The following is a 25,887-nucleotide window of genomic DNA, read 5'->3' on the forward strand; positions in this document are numbered from 1 at the left end:
GACTAACTATAATACCCCTCCAACTTTTGTTTGTTTCCTTGAATATCTAAGATTTTTTAAATGCTAATTTCTAATTATATCATCCCTGAAACCTGTGGTTTTTCAGTGAGTTTCTAAGGTTTTTTGAACCAGCAGTCAATTTTGCAGAGTGGTGGAAATAGGGTTCTGGGCATCTGACCAGCTCTCAGGAATTCCATTGCGTATGACTTACAGGAAGTACCAAGAGGGCTTCTTGGCCCCCAAGGTCCCTCTGGAGTAAAGTGGACTTCATCCTCCAACCAGAAGTGTACCAGGAGGCGTGACTGCAGAGTGATGGACAAAGGGGCGTGGCCTCTGAAGACCTCTTAGCAATCCTGCTGTGTGGAACTTACTGGAGGTGTTAGGAGGGGTAGTTGGCACCCAAGGATGTTCTTGGGGGCCAACTACCCCTCCTGTTACCTCCAGCAAGACCCACGCAGTGAGTTGCTGAGTTCTGATAGCAGGCCATGCCCCCTTTCTCCATCATTCTGCAAACGCACCTCCTGGCGCACTGCTGCTTGTGGGATGGAGCCCACTTTAGTCCTGAGGGCCTCAGGACACAAGGGGACCTCATCCCCCCACCTGTACTGCACCTAGAGGCACGTTTGCAGAGTGTTATAAAAAGGGGCATGGCCTTCGACTACCTCTCAGCAATCCCTCTGTGTGGGGCTTACCTAGTGGCTTAGTTGGACCCTAAGGAACCTCAACAGCAATGGGGACTTCATCCCCCAACCAAGAGCACACCAGTAGGCACGTTTGCAGAGTAGTGGAGTAAGGGGGTGGGGCCTTTGGCGAGTTGCCGGTTCCTATATATATTTTTTAATTTAGGAAAGGGGGCTCCCGCAGTGTCATAGCAAACTGCAATGTCCCGGATTGGGCAACCCAGGACATTGCTGGAGTGATCCCTGGAGGGTGGTGGTCCCAAGGGCCATGGAGGGCTCCAGGAGGGGTGCTGTGTGGCCCCACCCCCATCTTCTTTGTGGCCCCCGGGAGGTGGTGGTCCCTGGGGCTCTGCAAGGGACTCCGGCATTTGATTAATCCGTGCCCAAGGGAGGTTTTGGTCTTTGGGGCAGGGGGGGGCTCGTTCCCCCCCACGATTTATTTTTTAAGATTTCTTCGGGGAGGTGGTGGTCCCTAGGGATGCATGGAGGGGCTGCGTGGCCCCCTTCTTGTTATTAATATAGCCCTGGGGAGGTGTGGCGGTCCCCGGGGCTGGGTGGGGTGTAGGTGCCCCATTCCTTTAAAAAAAATAATAAAGCTCTGGGATGAGACGGTCACCCATTTAAATAACATAACCCCGGGGAGGCGGGGGTCCATGCGGGCCCCGCATTTATTTAGATCATTGCCTCAGGGACCTTGTCCACCTGGGGGCTTGAAGAAAATGAAGCGCTGAAGGCTGCGCTTCATTTTTCAAACAAAAATTGGAGGGATTCTCTGACCCTACGCGACTCTCGATGATTTTTTGAGACCCCGGGGTCCTAGTGGGGCCCCCTGTGCAGTCCTAAGTGGTCAGGGTGTGTTTACTGTGCCCATTTTCTTCTTTTTTCAATTGTTTTTACCTTTTTTCTTGTGCCTCAGTTCAACCGAGTCACAAGATTGGCTGCCAACACTTCCTGGTTTCAAGTGTTGGAAGCCAATGAGATCTCAGGCACAAGATCGGGAGGGTTTGCGGATGTTCCGAGGACATATTTATATATCTGGGAAATGTTTACATTTCTCAGGAACTACACAACAGATTTACACCACTTCAATAAAAGAGTGCTTTCTGGAACAATAGCTAGCTTTTTGCCAAATTTGGTGTAATTCTGTTCAGCAGTTTGGGCTGTAGCTGTGTCTAAAGTTTCCTATGGAATTGAACATAAAGAAAAAGTGTTTTGGGACTCTCGCTTGATGAATCATCCAGAAACTTTCAACACAACAGCTAAAGTGAGTGGGGGATTCGTTTAGAAACTTTCATGATGATTCGTCAAAAGGCGCCAAAGATATTGGCAAAAGAAAAAATGCTTTTTGAATAAAAAAACGGTCCTAACTATAACTACCTACTAGTGACCAACAGAATGTTATATATGAGATATCCACACTCCTGATATGCCAGCAGGACAAACAGGTACGGACCACAGCGTGTTCTGGTTTCAAAAGCAGTGCTTTATTGCGTGGTGAAGTTAAATCAGCATCACAGAAATGCAAAAACTAGTGTCCAGCCTATACACATATATACATACACACACATAGAAATACACGGAATGTAATATATATATATTACCTACTGGCGATAGCCAGTAGGTATATATAGTTAGGATTTTTTCTCTATGGAACTTTTGAAAATTCTATGTCTAATAACTTTGGCGTTTGTGGACGGAATCGGCTGAAATTTTCAGGAAAATGGCTTCCTTGTTCCTTCGGAGTGTAGCCCTGACACTCCACCCTCGTCCCGCCCCTATATATACGGCCCTTATGTGTCAGCGCAGCGGACGAGCGCAGCGGGCGCGACGTAGGCGCGCCGGAGTTGCGCCTGAGTTAAGCCCGTCTGCGCCCGTCCGCGGCCGGCCGGGGCTAGGGGCATGTTACTCTGCTCCCCCTCTTACCTACACTCGCACAGCTCTTGTCTCCGCCCACGATCCCGCCCTTCCTCCCCCCCCATCCGCCCCTAAACTGCTACTCCACAACCTGTTCACGACCAGAACTACTTTTCCGGCAATCCTTCCCTCCTTTCCCGACCAATGTACTTCCCCTCCGCACTCTTTCGTCCGGACCCCATCACCCCCTGGCCCCTTTTCCCCCCCACTGTCCTTGGTGTATCTCAACACCCGTTCTTTGGTGCGGCACCAATCAGAAATATTCCATCTTCTGGATTCAGAACAGCCAGACGTTCTGCTCTTGACCGAGACCTGGCTCACAGATGATTCGTCCCCAGACATCTTGGCAGCCATCCCCCCAGGTTACTACATTCTTCAGACCAATCGCCCTGCTGGTAAGACGGGTGGCGGGGTCGCAGCCATCATCAGACACCCCCTCAGGTTCTCCCCAGTGCCCTTTCTCAGCATTTCTTCTACAGACTGCCTCGTACTAAGACTGGAGCAGCCTGGGTGCTCGCTCATATGTGTGCTGATCTACCGCCCCCCTCAACCCATGCCTGACTTTTCTATTCAGTTCAGCAATCTGATCACCCAGCTTACCATCAGCAACTCCAACGTGCTGGTCCTAGGCGACTTTAATTACTGGCCGGCAGACACTCACGAAACTCCTGACTCACGCGCTTTCTCTGATCTTATGCTGAGTCTCAACTGCACCCAACACATACATGTACCTACGCATGTTAAAGGCCACACTTTAGATCAAGTCTGGACCACCTCTCTTGTCATTTCTGCTCCCCTCGTCTCTCCCTGTCTTTGGTCAGATCATCACCTCATTACTTTCTCCTTAGCTCTGTCCCTCCCTCCCACTGTTGCCTGCCAATCCAATTTCTTGGCACGTAATTGGAATAAAGCTGACCTCAACAAATTTACCGCTCTTCTCAGCTCCTCGTCCCCACCCATCACTGGACCCAACACTCCCACCGACCTCCAGTCCAAAACCCTCACACATTGGCTTACTAATGCGGCCGACTCTGTGGCACCTTTAAAACTCATCAAGACTAGGCGCAGACATGATGCCCAAAAGTGGTTTACCGCTGAGCTTAGCGCACTTAAACTTAGTCTTCGCCAAGCAGAGAGACACTGGCGTCGGGATTATTCCCCTGCATCTAAAGAGCTTTTTTCGCTTCGGCTGAAGGAGTACAAGAAATCAATCACTGCGGCCAAATCTTGCTACTTTTCAAGCAAAATTATGAACTCCTCCAACAAATCTAAAGATATTTTTTCCATAGTGGACGAACTATCTAACCCGGAAAGAGTTGCCCTAGCCCCCCTCCCTTCCCAATCCCTGTGCGACTCCCTTAACCAATTTTTTGTTGAGAAAATTATCAAAATTAAAACCAGCATTTCCATTTCTCCACCGGCTCCCACACCCTTTTGTGCTCCTAGTCACTCTCACACCCACACTCTCTCTCACATCCCTCTCATTTCAAAGGATAACTTCTTGTCACTCCTACATAAAGTTTCCTCTGGCTCTCCCAGCGATTGTTGCCCTCCCCCGGTCCTCCGAGAAGCTTTCACCTCTTGCCCGGACCCCCCCCTCGCTCTTTTGAACAACTCGTTGACCAGGGGGGAGGTTCCTGGTCCCTTTAAACAGGCTGAGGTGGTCGCCATTTTGAAGAAACCCTCGGCAGACCCCTCCATCATGAGCAACTATCGCCCAATCTCCCTTCTCCCCTTCCTTAGCAAAGTTCTAGAATCGCACGTCACTCAGATTCTCAGTTCCTTTGTGGAAGACTCCGGTGTCTTGGACCCCCAGCAGGCTGGATTTAGACCCGCGCACTCAACAGAAGCCGTCATTCTTTCTGTTATGGAGGAATTGCGCAGGGGAGCGGACGGAAACATCTGTCAGGCTCTGGTTCTCCTTGATCTGTCGGCCGCCTTTGACACGGTCGACCATGATATCTTGGTCGACCGTGTCAGGGAGGCTGGCATCCAGGATACCGCCCTGGACTGGGTCCGCTCCTTTCTGACTCAACGCCATCAAGCTGTCAGACTATCCCAGTTCTCTGCTTCCCAGGTCAAACTTACCTGTGGTGTCCCGCAGGGTTCTTCCCTGTCCCCCCTCATTTTTAATTTGTATCTCTCCCCACTTATCCGTGCCCTCCGGCAGTTCAATGTCACAGCGTTCAACTACGCGGATGACATACAACTTATTTTTAACATCGATTCCTCTGCTGATTCCATTTCTACCTTCCAAAACACCCTCTGCTTTATCAGCAACTGGATGAGCTCAAACCATCTGAAGCTCAACCCCGACAAGACCGAGCTGGTTCTTGTCGGGGGCCCTTCCAACCCCTGGGACTCCTCCTTCTGGCCGGTCAGCCTCGGCAGCCCACCTCGCCCCGCCAACTGTGCCAAAAGTCTGGGAGTCGTCATCAGTAGCGACCTTTCTATGACGCCCCAGATCAGCGCGGTAGTCTCCTCCAGCCATTTCCAACTGAGGAAAATTAGGAAAATCTCCCGGCTACTTACTTTTGAGGCCCTTACCCTAGCTTTGCTAGCGTTAGTAATATCGAGGCTTGACTATGCCAACGCACTTTATGTTGGCATTCCAGCCTACCAGCTTAGGCGGCTTCAGCTCATTCAGAACCAGGCTGCCCGCCTGACACACTCTCTCCCAAGAGATCAACATGTTCGCCCCCTCCTGAAGAGCCTCCATTGGCTCCCGGTGGCCGCCCTCTGCAGGTTCAAGCTGGGCTGCATCATTTTCAAAGCCCTTGCCGGTCAGGGCCCCCACTTCATCTCTTCCCTCCTTCAACCCTATGTTCCCCCTCGCACTCTCCGGTCTTCCCAACTGGCCCTGTTATCCATTCCCAGATATAAGAGGAAGAAACATGGCGGGCTTAAGTTCTCCTATCTGGCCCCCACTCTTTGGAATTCTCTCCCTCTGCCCCTCAGACTGTCCACTCCGTACCCCAAATTCAGATCTTCTCTCAAAACTTTTCTTTTTACCGAATCCTACCAATAAAACGTCCTCTGCTGCTTCTTCATCTGCTCTCTTCATTTTTGGCGCCAAGAAACCTAATGGTGTTAGCTGCGCCCTTACAAATTTCTTTAACATAACATAACATAACATTTTGTTTCTGAGCAGCCCCTGGGGGGGTTCGTCAAGGGGGGGCCGAGAAAAAAGGGGGGTCCCAAAACGCGTTTTTCCCATGTTAATTTCCATAGGGTGTTTGGCCTCACTTTTAGCTCGAACGGCTGAATGGATTTGCACGAAACTTGGCAAAATTGTAGGGACTGTTAGCCCGATGTGCCTTTGCTGGGTCTCAATATATGTGCTCCAGTGGATTTTGAGAAATTAACGTTTTAAAAAATTTATATATCTGTGACAGCGTCCCAGATAGCGCTCCAGATCGCGTACTTTTCGCGTCACGGAGCTTTGCGAAGCGATGCTGATTGGCTCTCCGGTGTCTGTCAACATTCTAAACAGTCCGGAGCGGCCGCCATCTTGTCTCTCGGTGGGATCGAGAGACAAGAAGAGGTGAAAAACGAAGGGGGAATTTAATGAAAGGGGGCAAGGTAGACCCCTCTTGACCCCCTAGGAATGATGTTGGGGTTATTAAAGGGTTCCGTGGGGAAAATAAAAAAAATTTGATTTTTCACGGTAGAAGCGGTTCTCGAACCGGGTCGCAAACTAACGGCTGAATGGATTTGCACGAAACTTGGCAAAATTATAGGGACTGTTAGTCCGATGTGCCTTTGCTGGGTCTCAATATATGTGCTCAAGTGGATTTTGAGAAATTAACGTTTTAAAAAACAGATATATCTGTGACAGCGTCCCAGATAGCGCTCCAGATCGCTTACTTTTCGCGTAACGGAGCTTTGCGTAGCGAAGCTGATTGGCTGTCCGGTGTCTGTCAACATTCTAAACAGTCCGGTGCGGCCGCCATCTTGTCTGTCGGTAGGATCGAGAGACAAGAGGAGGAGAAAAACGAAGGGGGAATTTAATGAAAGGGGGCTAGGTAGACCCCTCTTGACCCCCTAGGAATGATGTTGGGGTTATTAAAGGGTCCCGTGGGGCAAATAAAAAAAATTGATTTTTCGCGGTAGAAGCGCTTCTCGGTTCGCAAACTGGTAGCGAAACGTGAATTCGCCATTTTGTGTTTCGCTTTCATTAAATTACTAGGTATAAGGGGATACGGGAGACGTATCCTGACCCCTTTTGTTTTCTGAGGGTGGCTGAGGAGGCTCATATATGTTGATACATGTCTTCCAGCGGCTGTGCGTGAGCGTTTTTTTTTTTGCTGCGTGACGTCTGTTAACGTTCGATTCGATGGAAATCAGGAAGTGTTGACCGCCATTTTGTCACTGCGAGTAAATATTTTATTTGTTATAAATAAATCATTATTGATAAACATTGTCTGCGCCATCTTGCCTTTTTTGCAATGCCACACTTTTGTCGAGCACAGCAGCCATTTTAGATGCCTTGACCAGACCCACTGTCTGCACCCTTGCAAGCATCTCCCCCACGCACTGGTCACTCCCGCTCTCTTTCTCATGTATGGGCTAGAAACCTCCTCCCATCTGCGCTGTTCTTCTCTGAGAATCACACCCTATGCCCGCCCGACACCTGCCTTTCACCCTATTCACTACCGCACCCTCTGACACTCCTCTTCCTCTGTGTCCGATTGTCCAGGCCCGTCCCAGGCTATCACCTAGCCCTGCAGATGTAGTTTATGGCCTCAACTGTAAAGAATCACCCCTCTTCAAAGAAGTTACAGTAGATCAAGGCCCCCACCCGATGAGATCCGTCACACTACACGCGTTCCTGCAATCTGATAACCATCCTGTATTGTGATTGGAGAGGGGATTCTCACTGTGAGGGTGTGTGGGACCGAGCCTGAAGCGGAAGATTCCAGGGATGCCTTTTTGTACATCAAAGTCTTCACAATTATGTGTCACATTAAAAATATATAGCACTCACAAAAAAGTAGAAGGAAAATAACACTTTAATAATTTATAAATATATACATCGCAACAAAAACAGTAAACACCTTAAAACATTTTTTAATAAAACAGAAGCAACAATGGTCAGTAGCGGTCTGTTGTGCGAATAGTCCCAAGGCAGCATATTTACCTAGAGTGGTGCTGTGTAGGACATTCTGAATGGAAATTAACCAGAACTATAACCATCTACTTCCAATAATATAACTTTTATGCCCAAATTACGCAAAGATTTCGCTAATCTGCTAAAGGGGGGAGTCGCCATTTCTTTACAATAATCAATAATGAAAAATCAACATCAATAGGGTTGTCCGTATTCCCTATGCAGCACTATAGTGCAACATACACAGCACCTGGGGTGTCAAGAGTGAACAGGTCCTAGCTGCTTAACCAATGACTGACAAATGCTATATTAAACACTTACTATGTATAATACTTGCGTTCACAAAGGTTTTACTTTACAAAACAGAACAAAAGATGTCCCCTGTAAGTAAACCCATATTAGCTGTTTCAGTTATTGAACATCCTAAGGTTTTATGACATGGGGAACAGTAGTGATATCCTGGGCGGGTGATGGAACTGGGTTTGTTAATGGAAAAACATCTACAGAGAAAACTATTGGTAAATTATACTTCTCCGGAAATTTAAAACTCACAAATGTTTCATTTGTGTAATCGTTTTATGAACATGTACATTAAAAAACTAAAAGAAATGCCAAGAACGTCCCATGTGAAAGTGAATTTTATCTGGCAATTTTTTTCTTTTCCTTCTCATGAAAAGAAAGTTAAAGCCAGGTTCGTTACCTGCCTCATCTGCAAAAAAAAAAACTCTTGAGAGGGACCGAAAAAAAATATTGCTATGGTAATCATACCATGCATCGGCACATGGAGAGGTGGCACCCTTTTAATTATTCTAAAGCACAACTTCGATATTTGGGGGATAACCCCCGACCGGCAAAAACATCCACCAATGACTTAGCAATAAGTGAGTCAGAGGCAAGGGAAACGGTCCCAAATCTGCAAAAGAACTTTGGGCAGGTGAGATTGACTTGTGTAGCATGTGGAAAATTAATTTCATGCGGAGAGATCAGTATTACTTCAATAAATACAGTAATCAATGATGCATTAGAACTTAATATCAATTCATTTTCCGAACGTGTAATCAGTACCTGTCCCATGTCAAATCATTGTTCGAACGTATAATCAATACCCATCCCGGATCAATTCATTGTCCGAACATATAATCAGTAAAAAGTGCGACAAGTGCGACAAAATCATATCGATAATTCATTGTGAGCAAGTAACAAAAGTGTCGACAATTCTAACCTTCAATAAATACAGTAATCAATGATGCATTAGAACTTAATATCAATTCATTATCCGAATGTGTAATCAGTACAAGTTCCATGTCAATTTATTGTTCGAACGTATAATCAATACCCATCCCGGATCAATTCATTGTCCGAACATATAATCTGTCTTATCCCATATCAATTCATGTGCTAAAAACTGCATACATATCTCATGATATCAAGGCTGAGCAATCGGGGCACAATAGTTTCATTTGTACCGGCGTCATTTTGGGTGAGGTCAGGAAGGTCCAAGTATAGTCAAAATGTCTCCACCCACTCGTGGTTGGTTGGACCGGGACCTCTTTCGGCAGTCTAAAAGTTTTCGTTGAAGGGTAGTAGAGGGGACTGGCGACATGAACCATCAGTCAAAGAGGGGTGGGAGGCAAAAATCTCTCCTACCGGGTCATACTGGTGTCCCACCGGAACTGATCAAGTTGGTAGTCTTGCAGGATTTTGGTGATTTCAAGACTGAGGCCGGCGCCGGCATGAGCGCGCCGACGTCCCGCGGCTACGTCGTGGTCGTTCCGTGGGTGATCATGGCAGTCATTCCCTATCGGGGGTCGGGGACCCCCGTGGCTCTTATAGAATCTTCAAAGTTGAGGAGAACGTTTCTGGATGCAGGACTCATTTTCTAGTTGAACTCAGAAGCGCCGTTGCACCGCAACAGTGGACGAGACCCCCGCTGGGTGAGCGGAGCATCATTGCCTCGCAATAGTGGACGAGACCTTTTGTCGGGTGAGTGCAGCGTCGCTGCATCGCAAGAGTGGAGAAACCCTTTTGTTGGGTGAGTGGAGCGTCGCTGCATCGCAAGAGTGGAGGAACCCTTTTGTCGGGTGAATGCAGCGTCGCTGTATCGCAAGAGTGGAGGAACCCTTTTGTTGGGTGAGTGGAGCGTTGGGGGTGCAGCTGAGGGGCCCCCACCTGGGGGGGGGTGGGAGAGGCTCGTTCGCGCGCCGCCTCTCCCTCCCAGCGCACCCCACGCCGACACCTGGCGTTGATATCCGTGATGTCCGGACCAGGCAATAAGAGGGGGGGGGTCGGAGGCAGTTGCAAGACATCCTCCCCCCGTGGCCTGCAGGGCGCCGCTTCAGGCCCGAACGGGGAGCTCATATCAAGCCGGGGCCAGACCAGGAGATACGAGGGGGGGGGGGTCGGTGGCATATGCAACACATCCCCCCCGTTGTCGCAGTCATTATCTAAGAAAGAAGAAGAATCCCGTCGGCCTCGGCTCCTCTCCTGGCCCACCTTACGGGATGACCTCCCCGGCCGACGGCTGCCAGCAGGACTCACCCTACACGTGCCGAAGGCCTCGTCTTCCGGATGGGCGTAGCCGCGAACCTGTTGCACTTCGGGAGTTTCCGGAATGGGGGTAGGTATCTGCTGATTTGTATTTATTTCATGTTACCGTTATTGGGCGTGGCGGGCGGTGGGACAGACATGCTTGGAGCAGTGGGGGGGTGGCGGAGCCTAGCTACCTTGTGGCTGCCGTAACGTCAAGCTTGGCTTCTTTCACCATTTTCATGTTTCTTATTTCTAGAGTCAAAAACTCATCAGAGGCCTACTGATTTTGTTCGATTTCTTTCCTTTCCTTTTCAAGTGTGTTTCATGCTAAAGTTTCTGTTTAACAGGATACAGGGATTACTTCGTATTTTACATATGTCTTCTTTATTAGGGGTTCTCTCCGGTTGAGTCAGATGATGTACCTCTAATAAATGGTCCGGGTGGAAGTAGTTTCTCAATCAGTGGGGAGTGACAGATTGCAACGGGGGACAAAGGTCCGCATTACCCACCCTTCACTATCTGCAAAGGGAGACAGAATATTTCTATTCTTCTCTGTTTGTAGACAGGGAATATCTCAAACAGCAATAATCGATAAAAAAAATAGTAGGATTATAACACTTTAATAACTTATAAATATATACATCGCAACAAAAACAGTAAACACCTTAAAACATTTTTTATTAAAACAGAAGCAACAATGACAACTAACAGTAGTGATATCCTGGGCGGGTGATGGAACTGGGATTGTTAATGGAAAAAGATGTACAGAGAAAACTATTGGTGAATTATACTTCTCCGGAAATTTAAAACTCACAAATGTTTTATTTGTGTAATCGTTTCAGGTCAAACGGATTGTGGGACAATGTTCACAATGGAAGAGTCACCAAAAGGCATTTGGATCGATGTTGCAGCAGGCTGCCATGTATATAGTTATTTAATAAAACGTTTTACCCTGTTACTTTGCTGGTGTGTTGTATATATTTATAATATTTGCATAGGGTTTGTCGTTATTTTGGGTGGGGTGGGCGGCGGAGTCGAGCTGTATTGCAGCCATCATGGTATGGAGCTAAGTTCATCTCACTAGTTTCGTATTTCTCATGAGGGGTTGTTCTTAATGTTTCTATTTTAGCGAGGTCAAAAACAGATCCCATTAGTGGCCTACTGATTTTGCTCGATTCCTTTTGTTTTTTTAAACTATTTTTCACTATCTGCAAAGACTAAACAGAGTATTGCGACTCTGTGCCTGTTTGTAAATACAGAATGAACCAAAGAGAACCAATTCTAAAACAGTAAATGCTTGGATAGCAATCAATCAAATAGAGAGAGAAGCAGGCACGACGGATTACAACGGGGGCAAAGGCCTGCGTTAACTACCCTTCACTATCTGCAAAGAGAGAGTACTGCTAAGAGAAAAGAGGGGGGGGGCAGCGTTCAAAGCACATCAGCGTGCATAAACACGAAAATGTTTTTACCTATCATGTACTTGACATTTGACAGCATTTGATATTTGGTATTAAAAAACCATTGAAATTCACAGAAAAAACCATAGGTTTTAGGCCATATATAGTTAGGGATTTGCATTTACAATACCTTATTTTACTCGCATAAAACCATTGAAATTCGCATATATAGTTAGATGCGCTAACTATATATCGCGCACCCGCAATCCACTGCTGATGATGTCACATATGACATCATTCATGACATGGTCAGTGACATCACTGATGACATCACTGATGACAACTCAAATGACATCACTGATAACATCACTGATGACATCAATCATGTGATAATACGATCAACCTCTTCAGACTCTAATATAACCTTAGATACACTCAGAGTAAACAGACACTCACAGACTGTCACTCATCCATGGAGTTACTCACACACCTAGTCAGTCATGCACTGAATCAATCACACCTCCATATCCTCAACTATACAGTTATACACACCTTACTTATTCAAACATATACTAACACATATTTACTCTTTTATACAATCCCTGATACAAGTTCACAATGATCCATACAGCCACTCACACATTCACTGGCTCTTATACACAGTAATTTATATATGTGAACTTTCACATGTACTGTGTTTTACATATGTACTTACTTTGACATGTAGCACTGAGATATCCATTCACTCACCAATACATTCGTACACAGTCAACCACCCATACAGCTGTTTCCACATGCAGTTTTGAACCCATAAATCTAGTGAATAAACTGTTCACACATGTATGCACAGAGTCACACACCTCCCAGCCACCCACACACACACTCACTCTCCCATACAAATACTTGGGCAACCAATCAATAACCCATATAGTTAATCATATAGCTACTGATCAACACATGCAGCAGTTTACAGAACAGCAGATATAATGATGCACAAATTAAAACAGTTTAGTCACTAACCCATGCTCTCAGTGAGACACATTTAATCACTCTCTCATACAGTCAGTCATGCACTTACTAAATCCTTCATCCAGACACTTGTACATCCACTCATTCTTCAATATGTAAGACATATTTTAACTTTACAGAAACATACAGTCACTGGATGATGTCATCAGTGATGTCATCAGTGATGTCACTGACCATGTCATGAATGATGTAATATGTGACATCATCAGCAGTGGATTGTGGGTGCGCGATATATAGTTAGCGCATCTAACTATATATGCGAATTTCAATTTTATATGCGAGTAAAATAAGGTTTTGTAAATGCAAATCCCTAACTATATATGGCCTAAAACCTATGGTTTTTTCTGTGAATATATATATGTATATATACATATATTACATATATATATATATATATATATATATATATATATATATATATATATATATATATATATATATATATATATATATTACAACACGAACTCCCGACTCAACCGCCACCAGGACGACCAGGAATCAGGATACGGACCACACGATAGGTAGAAATAAAGTGCTTCTTTATTATCTCAATACAGACATGACGCGTTTCGTTCGGTACTCCCGGACTTGAACTATATACTCACACACACATATATGTACACAAACACACATATATACCAACACATTTCCATCGGGTACTTGCCGAACTGTAGTGTAGGTCCTATTTTCCCAATAGGCTCTGCGCATTGGACTAGCATAAACGATAGTTTAGACGTAGGACTGAGGTCGACTAGGTCTCTATTGAATATGTTAGACTTAATTTAGGTTTGCCAGCTAGCTCAGAGGTCAGAAGAAACTTTCTCGAATGAACAGGGAGGAGTGAACTTCCCTGATTAGACAAGAAGGGATTCAGCTTCTGACAACCGCATAAACATGACAACTTTGCTCCCCCAGAATAAGGAGTATATCTCCAGAGTCGTGTGAAAACAATCGATAGCTATTTCACTCAGTTAATCGTGCATACTTAGTTTCACCAGAGTGCAGAGAAATAGAGAGACGGGCGTTTTCAATCAAAGGTGTTATTTATTGAGCAGTCTTCTTTCTCATGCAAGAGAAATGAACTGCCACAATTGCAATACTTGTTATAAAGCAAAGTGCGTACAGTAAAAGGAGTATTATGAAATAATACTGTAAAAGCATTGATATGGTTTCTGAGCCATATGATACTTAAAAGGTATAAAATATATACAGTTACATACAATAATAAAAGTTTGACTAAACGTACTCAACTAGTGCTTCTAAATACGCCTACCCCGATGTACCTAACCTAAGCCTAGTACGTGGGAAGGAGTAAATGAGCTGCAGTTTAAGTTAAGTTAGTTTTTGCCAAGAATCTGACTCAAGAATTCTCTAAGGATCTAATCAGCTCCGTACCTTGGTTTTAGAATGAAGGGGGTCTTGTATCTCGCTCTCAGGACTCGATCTCCCAGTAACCCGCAAGGGTGACTGGAAACACTGGAGCTGGATTTTCTCGGCAGGAGAAAAAGACAGCGTCTTTCTCAGTGCGTCAAATGGGAGGGACGGCTTCCTTCGGCACTCGCATCAGCTGGGTTTCGGATAAGTACATAGCCGCTCTGCTCCACACCACCGTGTGTTGCTTAAGGCAAATGCTGGTTTATTCATACCTGGAAGGTGCCGTGTTTGACGTAAGGTTGGACATAAGACGTCAATAAAAGATATCACTAAGAACTGGCCGTTCTTTCAGTGCTCTCAGGAGTTATAGGACAAATCAAAACAAAAGCATGGGGAATTCCCAGGTTGCTGGAGGTTTGGTTTGTTGAAATAACTTGTTGTACTTTCTAGGAGTCTAAGGAAGTAGCCTTTCCGTATTTGGTTTGCATTGGCTATTACTAAATATGGATTTGATTCTTATGCCTTTATAAGGGTATGATTTGTTATAACCACATAAGGGCATAAATCTGGATTATTTAATTAGGGTGCAAAATATGATCACAACACCCAGTCAACGTATAATGTCCATCACTACTAAATACTAAGCAATATATAAACATATAGGTATGCATGTGTTTTCCAGCCCACCCCAAAATACATCAAATTCATTTGAAATGGTATAGATACACGGAAATGAGTGTTATACTGTACGCATTCAAGCAGTGGTATCATTCAAATAATGCAAATATAAATATCAGCTGAATGAATTGTGAAAATTACATTTATGAAATGGCTCTTAATACAGAAGAGAAGGTGGAGACCATTTCATCACATATTTATACAAGATTGTAAGTGTGCTAGAGGCTGATTCAAAATATTGTCTCTAGAGTCTCTAGGAATAGAAGCTCTGTTCTCTAAGAATAGTTCTACTTTAAGCAGAGTACCTTGGCCAAAAAAAAGGTAAATATTTTGGAATTTGGGAAAAATAATTTTTCTTTCAAAGGAAAAAATAGTTCCAAGTGTTTTCAGCAGTGTTGTTTATAAAAACTGAAGGCCGAATTCAGAGTTCAGGGAACGCTGTGTGTTCGCTATTTTAATTGTTATTCTCGTTGTTAGGAGAGAACATTACCTCAGCTAGACCGGCAAAAAATTTGTCTACAACAGTAGGTGAAAGTTGGGCCAACGCTGAAAAATCAGAAATAGTGCCTATATGTGATGCATTGCCATCAGCAATGTTCACAGAAGGTTGTACCTGTGTGGTGTTGTTTTCATCTCGTACTCCCCCGCCACCTAATCGTAATGGTGAAGTCTCAACTAATGCCTTCATCAGAATCGGTAGCTGCTGGGGACAACACGTTGCGTGAGTCGTTACCGGACAAAGCAAAGCGTCGACATCCATTGGTACTGTTGATGGTAGTGTAAGATAGACGTCCAACACGCATTCTTCTCCACATAGCAGACATCGAAGCACGGGTAAGATGCAATTTTGCCAGATCGGTCTAAATGAAAGAAACCAGGTAGTATTCAGATCCGAGGACCTTAGTGATACGGTCTCGGTATCGTATTGCTAGGATTGTTTCTTCCATCGAAGCCTGAGTTTTGTCTGTGACTTGGCTTGCCATATCGGAGCAGAAGGAACAAAAATTAAATTCCTGCTACGAGTCCCAAAATAAGAGGCAGACCACCAAAAAGAGAGTGCACAAAATTCGGGAAGATGCCCAGAACCGTTTCAAAAGGTGTTAACAGTCCTGAAAATATTGTCTTAAATACATGTGCGATGCCACTGGTATCTGACATGTTTAAAATTTGGCTCAACATTTCTAAGAAATGCACGGGGCAGTTTGTTGATAATAGGGTATGTATCTCTGCTGCTGTCCTTGCAGCCTGCAGGTCTCTTTGGACGAGGTTAAAGGCACAGTTGTCTGTAAAAGAATAGACTTCATTCTGCTTAAAGTATCAATTTGAATAGAAGAGATATTCACAGAAGGCCACAATGCCGCCTCCATGTCTGGATTGCTGTTTGGATACAATACTTGCATACAACAAATGACCCTGGAAGTAACGCTCACGAGATAGGGTTTTCCTGGCATTATGCCACAACAGCTGTGGTCACTTAATATAATGTAGCTACCGTTGGAAAGATGTCTGAAAAATGGCTCTATCTGTGTAGCCGGAGTACCGTGCAGATGACATGAAAGGTTGTTTGATGAACCTTTGCAAGATCCATGCAAGTTTATACCTTCGCATAGGAGTGTACCGCTCAGTGATGTTTTACAATTAGTACCACTAAGAAATACCTCTTTCTTGCCCCCACTCCAACATCTATGTGTAAAAGGTAAATTCCAGGTTGATTTGATGTATCCTTTACCCAACCTTTCATACAGGCCTGCTGGTATATACTTTTGGCAGTATTGAAACTGAAAAGTCGGTATCGGGTTTGTAATGGTGCCATGTATTATCCATTCAATGACTGGTCTTTCTAACATTGTCAATGGTAATCTCTCAAGTTTTTCAATGCTCAGCACCATACAGTCTGCTCCTTTCTGTGCCAACGAGATTTGTCTAAAGGTTAAAGATAGAAAATAATGACGTTATGTTGATTAGACGCCATGGCACGTGACCTGAATGGAAGTTTTGTAACGTCCAGCCTAGCTGTACAATAGAACGCAATTGGGACTGACCATGTTGTAACATTATCCTATCCTGTTCTATTATATCAATAGCAGATGATACAATGCTGTCCAGTGAATATATTCTGGAGGACAGAGTCGTTAACCCATTGTCCACTATAGAAAGTGTTTAATCCAAATTAATACGATCAATTTTGCGTATGTTTTCAGCAGTTTCAATTTGATTTAATTTCCAAGCTTCATTGTATGCTACTTATATACCGGCGTATATGAAACGTTTTTGACGCTGTTTGCGAGGCCCCAGTATGAAATCTCGCAAGTCAGCACCTTCTTTAGGTAAAGTTAAGTGTTGCTTAATTTCGGGAAGTGTGGATCTCTGTAGCCAGTCGAGGCATAGTTTTCCTACACTGTATGTTGTAACTATCCCTGGATGTTGTCTCTGGGAATATCTTGGGTCTGACCTGTTCTGTTTGAACCCCTGTATTTTGTTCAGGAATCTATCATGACAGTTATTAGTGTCTGTGGGCCAGATCAACCATTTGTTCTAGTCAGGAAGTGTTCTGTTTTGTTTTAAAATATAGGCCACGTCTGACCCCTTATCTGTAGTGGTGTTTCTATCAGGCATTGGCTTTGGTATAGACGGGTTGTTTAAATCTTTTATCTTGGCTAAACCAAGACAGGTTGTTTGCTGAATTGTGTCATTCAGGAACATTATTTGTTCTGGGATCATGCAGGCTCTGAACAATGCTTCTACACCTTGTACCTGCCATTCTTTTGTACCCCAGATGGTTTTTGTCTCAATGTTGTTTTTCCAAAAGTCAAAACCAAATGTAGACATTTTTTCATAACATTTTTCAGAATAAATCAGTTTAGTGTTTGTCAACATGTTTTTCACTCCTGTCTTATTTAACATTTTAAAATAGAATGTTTCAGGATCAGTGACATTAAACCCCGAGAAGTATGGGAGTTTCTCATAAAATGTTTTTGAGCTGCCTTTTGGCGGGGTTGGACAATGTTCCTATTGATTATAACTGAAAATATTTCTAGGATTTGCAGATTTATGCAGATAATGATGACCAAAGTGATTGAAACAGTACATTTCCTCATAATTTGACGAACTCTGTAAATAATCATGTGCTGTAAATTTTGCTGACATTTCTAAATCTGACATCATCTTATTAGTATTTTCAAAGTCCCAATCATCAGAGAAACAACTAGGTGATACAAAGTCACTTAAAGAAATCTTAAATTGGTGTGGATATTTCAAGAGCTCAACCGGGCCATACATTTCATAGTCAGTTTTGTTCCATGCTATTCCACCATGTATAGGGATAGCTGTGATGTTCACTGATGACAGTTCTCTTTTTTCGATGTGTGATGATCTGAGTGGTTTCAGGACCAAGTTGATGTTCTGGCTTGCTGTGTCCATTTTACTATATTTTCCATCAATAAATCTACCCAAACTTAAAACCAAGATGAGCCATAGAAGGAGGAAAAGTACGCCTAACACAATCCATAATTTAATCCATTGTGAGTTTAGATATGTTTCTCTGAGTTGATGAAAGAGTTCTGTGAGTTTTTCTTTGAATGTTTTTGTTGCTGGCTTGTCTCCATGTTCACTTGGATCACCGGAAAAGTCATCAAAGTTGATAAAGTAGCCAGATGCAGTTCTGTCAATTAGTGGGATTGCTTCCGGATTTCCATTGATCTTTGCATTTTCTTTTGTTACATTTGTATAGTCCGAGGCTACATCGTTGTAGACTGGTGTTTCTTGTTGAACTTTTGCAATTTGGGTTTCAAGAGGCACAGGTTCCATGGCTTTGTTGCATAGTCCTTTTTTAATTACTGCAGGTTTATCAAAAGTGATTAATCTCTCAGTTTGAACCTCTTGGATTGTAGCAAGATTTGGTCTTCTGCTATTTTTTGGGAGTCCACTGGGCCTACTACTTATAATTGACCACATGATTGTGGTTTCACCAGGTCGATTGATACAACTCGGTTCTCCTTTTTTCCAGCAGGGGGCGGTAGTACAACTGATCTTGTTCTGCTGACAGCTAAGACAGGTACTGCTTTTCTGTAAGAAGGCCCAAATTCCTTCTTCACTGCAATCTTTTCTCTGACCAGATCCCCAATCTTTGGAATCCAGACAGGTCTTGCTGGGACAGGTGGTTTTTCTTCAGTGGTAGTTGGCTTTAGCTTTTCGTTACTCAGACTTTTCCTTGTTTCATTTAAGTCCTGTAAAACAGCCAAACAATCTTTGATATCAACAGCTTTTTGTTGCACCACTGAAGTCTGACAATCCAAGTCCTGAATGATCATTCTGGTACCAAATAAAAGTTCATACGGACTGATACCTCCTAGAGAATTTCTTGGCATATTATTAAGACTACGTTGGACACTTATTAGATGTTTGACCCACCCATCACCCGAACCTAATACCCTTGCTGTTATAGATTGCTTTATGTCTTCTTTTTTTCTCTCCACTACCGCCTTTCCCTTGGGATGGAATGGACTAGAATACCGCAATGCAATGCCCATGATGGCCATGGCCTCCTTGTAATCCCGAGAGCTAAACGCTGGACCCTGGTCAGAATGTAGCATGCCGATTGCGTATGTGCCGATAAAGACTCGCAAATCTTTTATAACAGTCTGGCGACGGCTGAGCGCTGGGGCCACATCCAAATGAATCTCGTCTTAATTTTTATGGGACCGCATTTGTCCGGTCGGACGTCTGCGCATAGATAGCCTGATGCTGTCTAATAGTGGTGTCTGGGCTGGTGTCTGGTCCGGTTCACAACTGCGATCTCTGTTGCAGTCCTCACAATTCATTGCAAATTTATACATTTCTACGCTCATCCCCGGCCACCAGTATTGTGATTGTAATTCTATTAGAGATTTAAGGCTCTGTTGGTGCCTCGGACCCAATCCCATGTGTGCGTCTTGTATCAAGAAGACTCTCCGGTTCGTGTTTGGAATTACTCTATCCCCCACTCCAGGGATTTGAGCAAACGGAACGGAGTTCGCATCAATTATGTATGTATTGCGGAGTTGATAGTTTAGAGGTAACGCCGCATAATTACCTTCCATTGAGGCTTTTACAGCAAGCAGCGTTTCGCCATCTATTTGTTTTTTCGTACGCTTTTTTGTAGCTACGGAAGCCGAGTGATCAGCTGCCGCTGTGGCTCTGTCAGCCAATTAATTCCCTGCAACGTGAACGCCATCACGTTGAAGACTCTGCATATGTATCACGTGAGTCTTTTGTAGTTCTTTCTGCAAAATAACTACTTGTTCCCATAGTTTTTTTATACTTTATTGTGGCACGTGTCTCATCTTTCTAACCGTTTTTTATCCAGGTCTGCATGGAATTATTGTAAGATCGGACGCAGTAATGCGAATTGCACATTATTAGTGTTGGAATTCACAATCAGCATTTTCAAGCACCATCTTTAGAGATCTTATTTCAGCTTATTTTAGCTCGCTGAGCTGTACAGTTTCTGAGAGATTCAGTTTTAGTGACCAAAGGTTTAAATTTTCCTTCGTGCCAATGATCTTTAACAATCGCGCACGCAGCACTGTAGGCTTGTTTACCCCCAACTGCGGGTTGTGCTGAGCCGTCTGTATATATTATACAACCGTAATGTTCTAGAGGCAGAATCTCGATCGGCAGAGGACATTCATATTCATATTGTAGAAATTCTTGTGTTTTTAAATTAGGATCAAATTTGTATACTACGTCCGGTGCAGCAAGAGAATTAACCCATTGTATCCATCTCAGATGTAAAGCTTTAGCATTGGGGATGCTTGCTATTGTGACTGCTTCTAGGGCAGGTATTGGTGTAATGATTCGTTTACCTTGTGTGAGGGCTCTTTCTTTTGCTACAGCAGTTTGAACCGCAGTTAGAAATTTTTCAGTTGAACTAAATTTCATTTCAGCATGTGTGCACAAATGTGATTTGTAAGCTATTGGTACCGTTTCTCCCTCATTAGAGGTCAGGTATGTGAATCCGCATCTTCCTGGGATGACTCGGATTACAAGGTTGCGTTCATTTGCGCGTGTTGGCACTTTTGTTTTAGTTAACATATCTGTCTGTAATGATCTTAAAATTTCTGTGTGTTTTTTAGTCCAATGATTTGGTTTAAACTCAGATTTTATTAGTTTGTAGAGAGGTTTAACCCTCTCTCCATAATTTAGGATGTATGTTCTTCCAAAATTCAGGAAACCTAGGATTGATTGTATGTTTTTCAGCGTTTTTGGAGCTTGGAGTACTGCACACTTCTCTAAGAAGTTATCTGCCAGGTTTTTGCCTTCACTTGATAATTCATATCCTAAAAATAGGACAGTTAGATGGGCAATTCGTGATTTTTTAAAGTTAAATTTGTACCCTTCAGCTGCGAACCCAAGTATTATGGTGTTCACTCTTTTCGGTACACAGTCAAAATATCGAGTAGGAAATATCGACCTACCATAATATCGAGTCTGAAATATCGAAGGAGCATAATATCGAAGGCAAGAATATCGTAGGACAGAATATCGACCCAATGTAAGTAATATCGAAATACTTAATATCGATGTAAGTAATATCGAAGTTAGTAATATCGATAGCATATATATCGATGTTACTAATTTCGATGACACTAATATCGATATTTGTATTATTTTATAGTATTTTATTATGTATGTGTTATATGTTTAATTTAAGTATTTAAAATAATTACTATTATATGTGTATAAATTTTAGATAATAATATATAAATTTATAAGTAAATTTCATGTTTTAGTACCGGAGCGGGTTGTGGGTTTATAGGGGAATAGGGTGGGAAGTAATTTAATTATGGTAAGTTTATTAATAATTAGTAGGATTAATTAATTAATTATAATTATTTGCTAATTAATAATCATTAATTGGGAAAAACATTAATTGATTAATTGATATATATTTTCTGTAGCGGGATGTGGGTTTATAGGGGAATAGGGTGGGGAGTAATTTAATAATAATTAATTAATTAATATATGTTTTTAAATATTTATAATTAATTAATTGGCAAATAATTAATATTAATTCGTTAATTAATTAATATAAATGTGTACATATTTTAAATTAGTAATTAATTGGTAATTAAATAATATTAATTAGTTAATTACATTAATTAGAGTAATTTATTTATATATATAATTTTTAGTTACTGTTAATTAATTAATTGGGGAAAAATGATATTAATTATTACATTATATTAATTACAGCTAATGTGCTAATATATTTACTTTATTGTTATTGTTAATTAATAATTAATTGCTAATTAAATAATATTAATTAAGTTTGGGTAAAGGAGTATTTTTAGGGTTCAGGGTCAGTTTTGGGTTTTTGGGTAAAGGGGTATTTTTAGTGTTCAGGGTCAGTTTTGGGTTTTTGGGTAAAGGGTTTTTTTTAGGGTTCAGGGTCAGTTTTCAGTTTTTGGGTAAAGGGTTATTTTTAGGGTTCAGGGTCAGTTTTCAGTTTTTGGGTAAAGGGGTATTTTTAGGGTTCAGGGTCAGTTTTCAGTTCATGGGTAAAGGGTTTTTTTAGGGTTCAGGGTCAGTTTTCAGTTTTTGGGTAAAGGGGTATTTTTAGGGTTCAGGGTCAGTTTTCAGTTCATGGGTAAAGGGTTTTTTTTAGGGTTCAGGGTCAGTTTTCAGTTTTTGGGTAAAGGGGTATTTTTAGGGTTCAGGGTCAATTTTCAGTTTCTGGGTAAAGGGGTATTTTTAGGGTTCAGGGTCAGTTTTCAGTTCATGGGTAAAGGGTTTTTTTTAGGGTTCAGGGTCAGTTTTCAGTTCATGGGTAAAGTGGTATTTTAAGGGTTCAGGGTCAGTTTTCAGTTTTTGGGTAAAGGGGTATTTTTTGGGTTCAGGGTCAGTTTTCCCTACTGTTCCACTCTCTGGAGTAGGAATAGTAATTTTTACCCTTACGCTATCCAACGTTTTTTATAATTAATTGTTAAAATATCAAATGTTTATTTTATTTTTTATATTACTTACATTTTATTTATGTTATTGTTTTATGTTTGTAAATGTATTAGTAAATTAGAATATATTTCATTAATTTATAAATTAGTAAAATAATTATTAATACTTATTGTTCAGTACATATATATTATATATTTACTGTATATATTTAACTAATGTTTTTTTAATATATATGAATTATTTATTAATTGTAAACATTATTACATACTTTTAAATATGTATATTTTATTTATTAGTGTTATATACTTAATTTTACATTTATATATTAAAAGAAAAAAAATCGATATTTTTAACATCGATATTTTTACATCTATATTATTTTTTCGATATTTTTGTACTTACCATGTTGTAGATAGGATGTCGATATTTTTGCCCTCGATATTGTTGACTCGATATTCTTGTAGGTCGATATTTCTGAGGTCGAAATTCTATCAGTGATCCACTCTTTTCAAGTGAGTCTCCAGGTCATCGTCTGTAAGATAGATGTCATCGACATAGGATAATGCCTCATCATCATACATTTGTAGTAACTCTGTTACCCTTACTGAAAATAATCCTGGGCTGTTCTTGAATCCCTGTGGGAGACAACAAAATTGTTTTTGGGTCCCCATGCTGGAGAAAGCGGTCAAATATCTGCTTTCAGGTGCTATGTTTTGACAGAAGAAACCATTTGAAATATCTAATGTCGTTTTATATTTTTTGCGCACAATGTTATTCATTAGTGCTGCACTGTGTGAATTTTGTACTGCAAAAGTTTTACAGCAGGAGTTTAGATGTCTGTAGTACAAAACTAGACGATATGAATCGTCTGGCTTGGAGACAGGAAACAAAGGATTGTTCATTTGTGAGGTGCATGTTTCAATCACCCCCTGATATTCAAGTTGATCTAAAATTTCCTTTACTTGTTTTTTAGCTTCTTGCTTAACAGGATACTGCCTCTGTGCAGTAGGTTGATTTTTTAACTGGATTTTATGGGGAGGAGAATCCGCATCCCATCCTACATGATTTTTATATAATGCAGGGGCTTGGGCCACTGCCCATTTTCTAGCAAGTGTGTATTTTTTATGAATTGGAATGTGATTTGAGAAGGCAGGCATAATCATTTCTTCGCCATGTGGGCACTCCCTGACAAACTCTGGTGGCCAGTTCTTTTCTGCTAGAAGGATATCATAGCCTTTAGATAGATTCACCCAAAAGAGACCTTTTATTTTCCTAGTTTTATCTCCCTCTATACGTAATGTTATTGCATATAGTGTATGGGACACGTTCACTCGGGTGTCTGCAGTTTCCACTTGAATGTATTAATTTGTGTCCACTGTCTCCAGAAGATTCATCAGGATCTTGCGAGCTATGCTCACTTCTGCTGCGCTGTCTAGCATTGTCTGGACCCACTCTCCGTTTTTCAGTTGTGTCCTCAAGATTCTCGGCATGTTTTATTTTAATACTCGCTACCTTCTGTCTTGGTAATTGTAATTTTTTACTTTGATGAGCAGGTTCCATGTCTATGGACTTTACGTGCTCTTCTTTATGTTCTGACTGTCCTCTTCTTTCCGATTTCTTTGATGAAGTCTGAAAAGATCGAGAGGAACGTGTATCAATATCTTGATATCTGTCAGGTTTTCTCAAATTGCCCCTATTTCTAAGGTTGTATCTTTTTTCAGAGGGCTCCCATTGGGGAGACTTGCCCCCCCCCCCCCGTTCTGGAGATTTATCTCTTCGTTGGGGAGACCTTCCTCTGGTCTGAAACTGTTTTTCTCTGGGAGTAGTTTGTTTGTTACCCTCCCACTTCTTCTTTTGAGAATTGAAATTATTTTTAATAAAAGTTTTTTCAGGATTTTCAATTAGTTGATTTAGTCGGTAGGTTGTACCATCAATTGTTAATTGAACTAAATCCCTATATGCTCTTGTTAATTCTTTTATTTTAACTAAGAGTTCTTCACTTGACATTTCTTAAATGTCGGGATGTGGTGTGTAGCTGGCTAGAACCGGCCATGTGGCTCCTGGTCTACCTAGTGGACCGAGCCTGGTAATGTGATTTTGATGTTTTAGGGCGCCATTAAACAAGAGCAGGTGCTCTTGGTATGTTAGTGGAATTTCAACTTCCTCGAACGGAGAGTATTCCTCTGGAGATTCTGCTATTTTGTAGTAGGGGAACTGATGTGTTCTAGCATTTGCTGCTGGAAAATTTATCCAGGAATAGAATACCTCTGTCTGCCGAAATTCATGTGCCTCTACCACAAATGTGACTGTACCACCTCTTGATGATACTCCATTTTCTATAAGTTTTATAGTTATGGTTTTTCTTTTATTGACCGTGATGATTATTGCATCATGGTCGTCTTCATTAAACCCTGTAAGGTCTGCACCCGGTTGATTTGCATTTCCTGCGGCTTCACCGCTTTCGTTGTTGTCGCCGTGATTTGACATTGTTTATTGAAAGTTTCTTGCAGAGCAAGTTTTTGAGGAAACAAAGATTAGGTGCACAATATTTTGGAACACTGTATCCTTCAACGTTGACTGTACCGTAAACTAATACATAGGATTCTCATCCTACTAAGTTTCGGCGGATATTAACCTTTCACCCACTCCAGACGTCTATTGGAGTTTTTACGAGAAAAAGGGTCTGTGTGAAAAAGCACGACTGAGTTACTCTAGTATCTTGCGTTAGATTATCGCCTTACCAAATGTTGGGCGCCATGTAGTGTAGTTCCTATTTTCCCAATAGGCTCTGGGCATTGGAATAACATAAACGATAGTTTAGACGTAGGACTGAGGTCGACTAGGTCTCTATTGAACATGTTAGACTTAATTTAGGTTTGCCAGCTAGCTCAGAGGTCACAAGAAACTTTCTCGAATGAACAGGGAGGAGTGAACTTCCCTGATTACAAGAAACTTTCTCGAATGAACAGGGAGGAGTGAACTTCCCTGATTAGACAAGAAGGGATTCAGCTTCTGACAACCGCATAAACATGACAACTTTGCTCCCCCAGAATAAGGAGTATATCTCCAGAGTCGTGTGAAAACAAAAGATAGCTATTTCACTCAGTCAATCGTGCATACTTAGTTTCACCAGAGTGCAGAGAAATAGAGACACAGGCTTTTTCAATAAAAGCTGTTATTTATTGAGCAGTCTTCTTCCTCATGCAAGAGAAATGAATTGCCACAATTGCAATACTTGTTA

The sequence above is a fragment of the Lissotriton vulgaris genome, chromosome 4_1 (assembly GCF_964263255.1).
Source record: "Lissotriton vulgaris chromosome 4_1, aLisVul1.2, whole genome shotgun sequence".
NCBI classification, from domain to species: Eukaryota; Metazoa; Chordata; class Amphibia; order Caudata; family Salamandridae; genus Lissotriton; species Lissotriton vulgaris.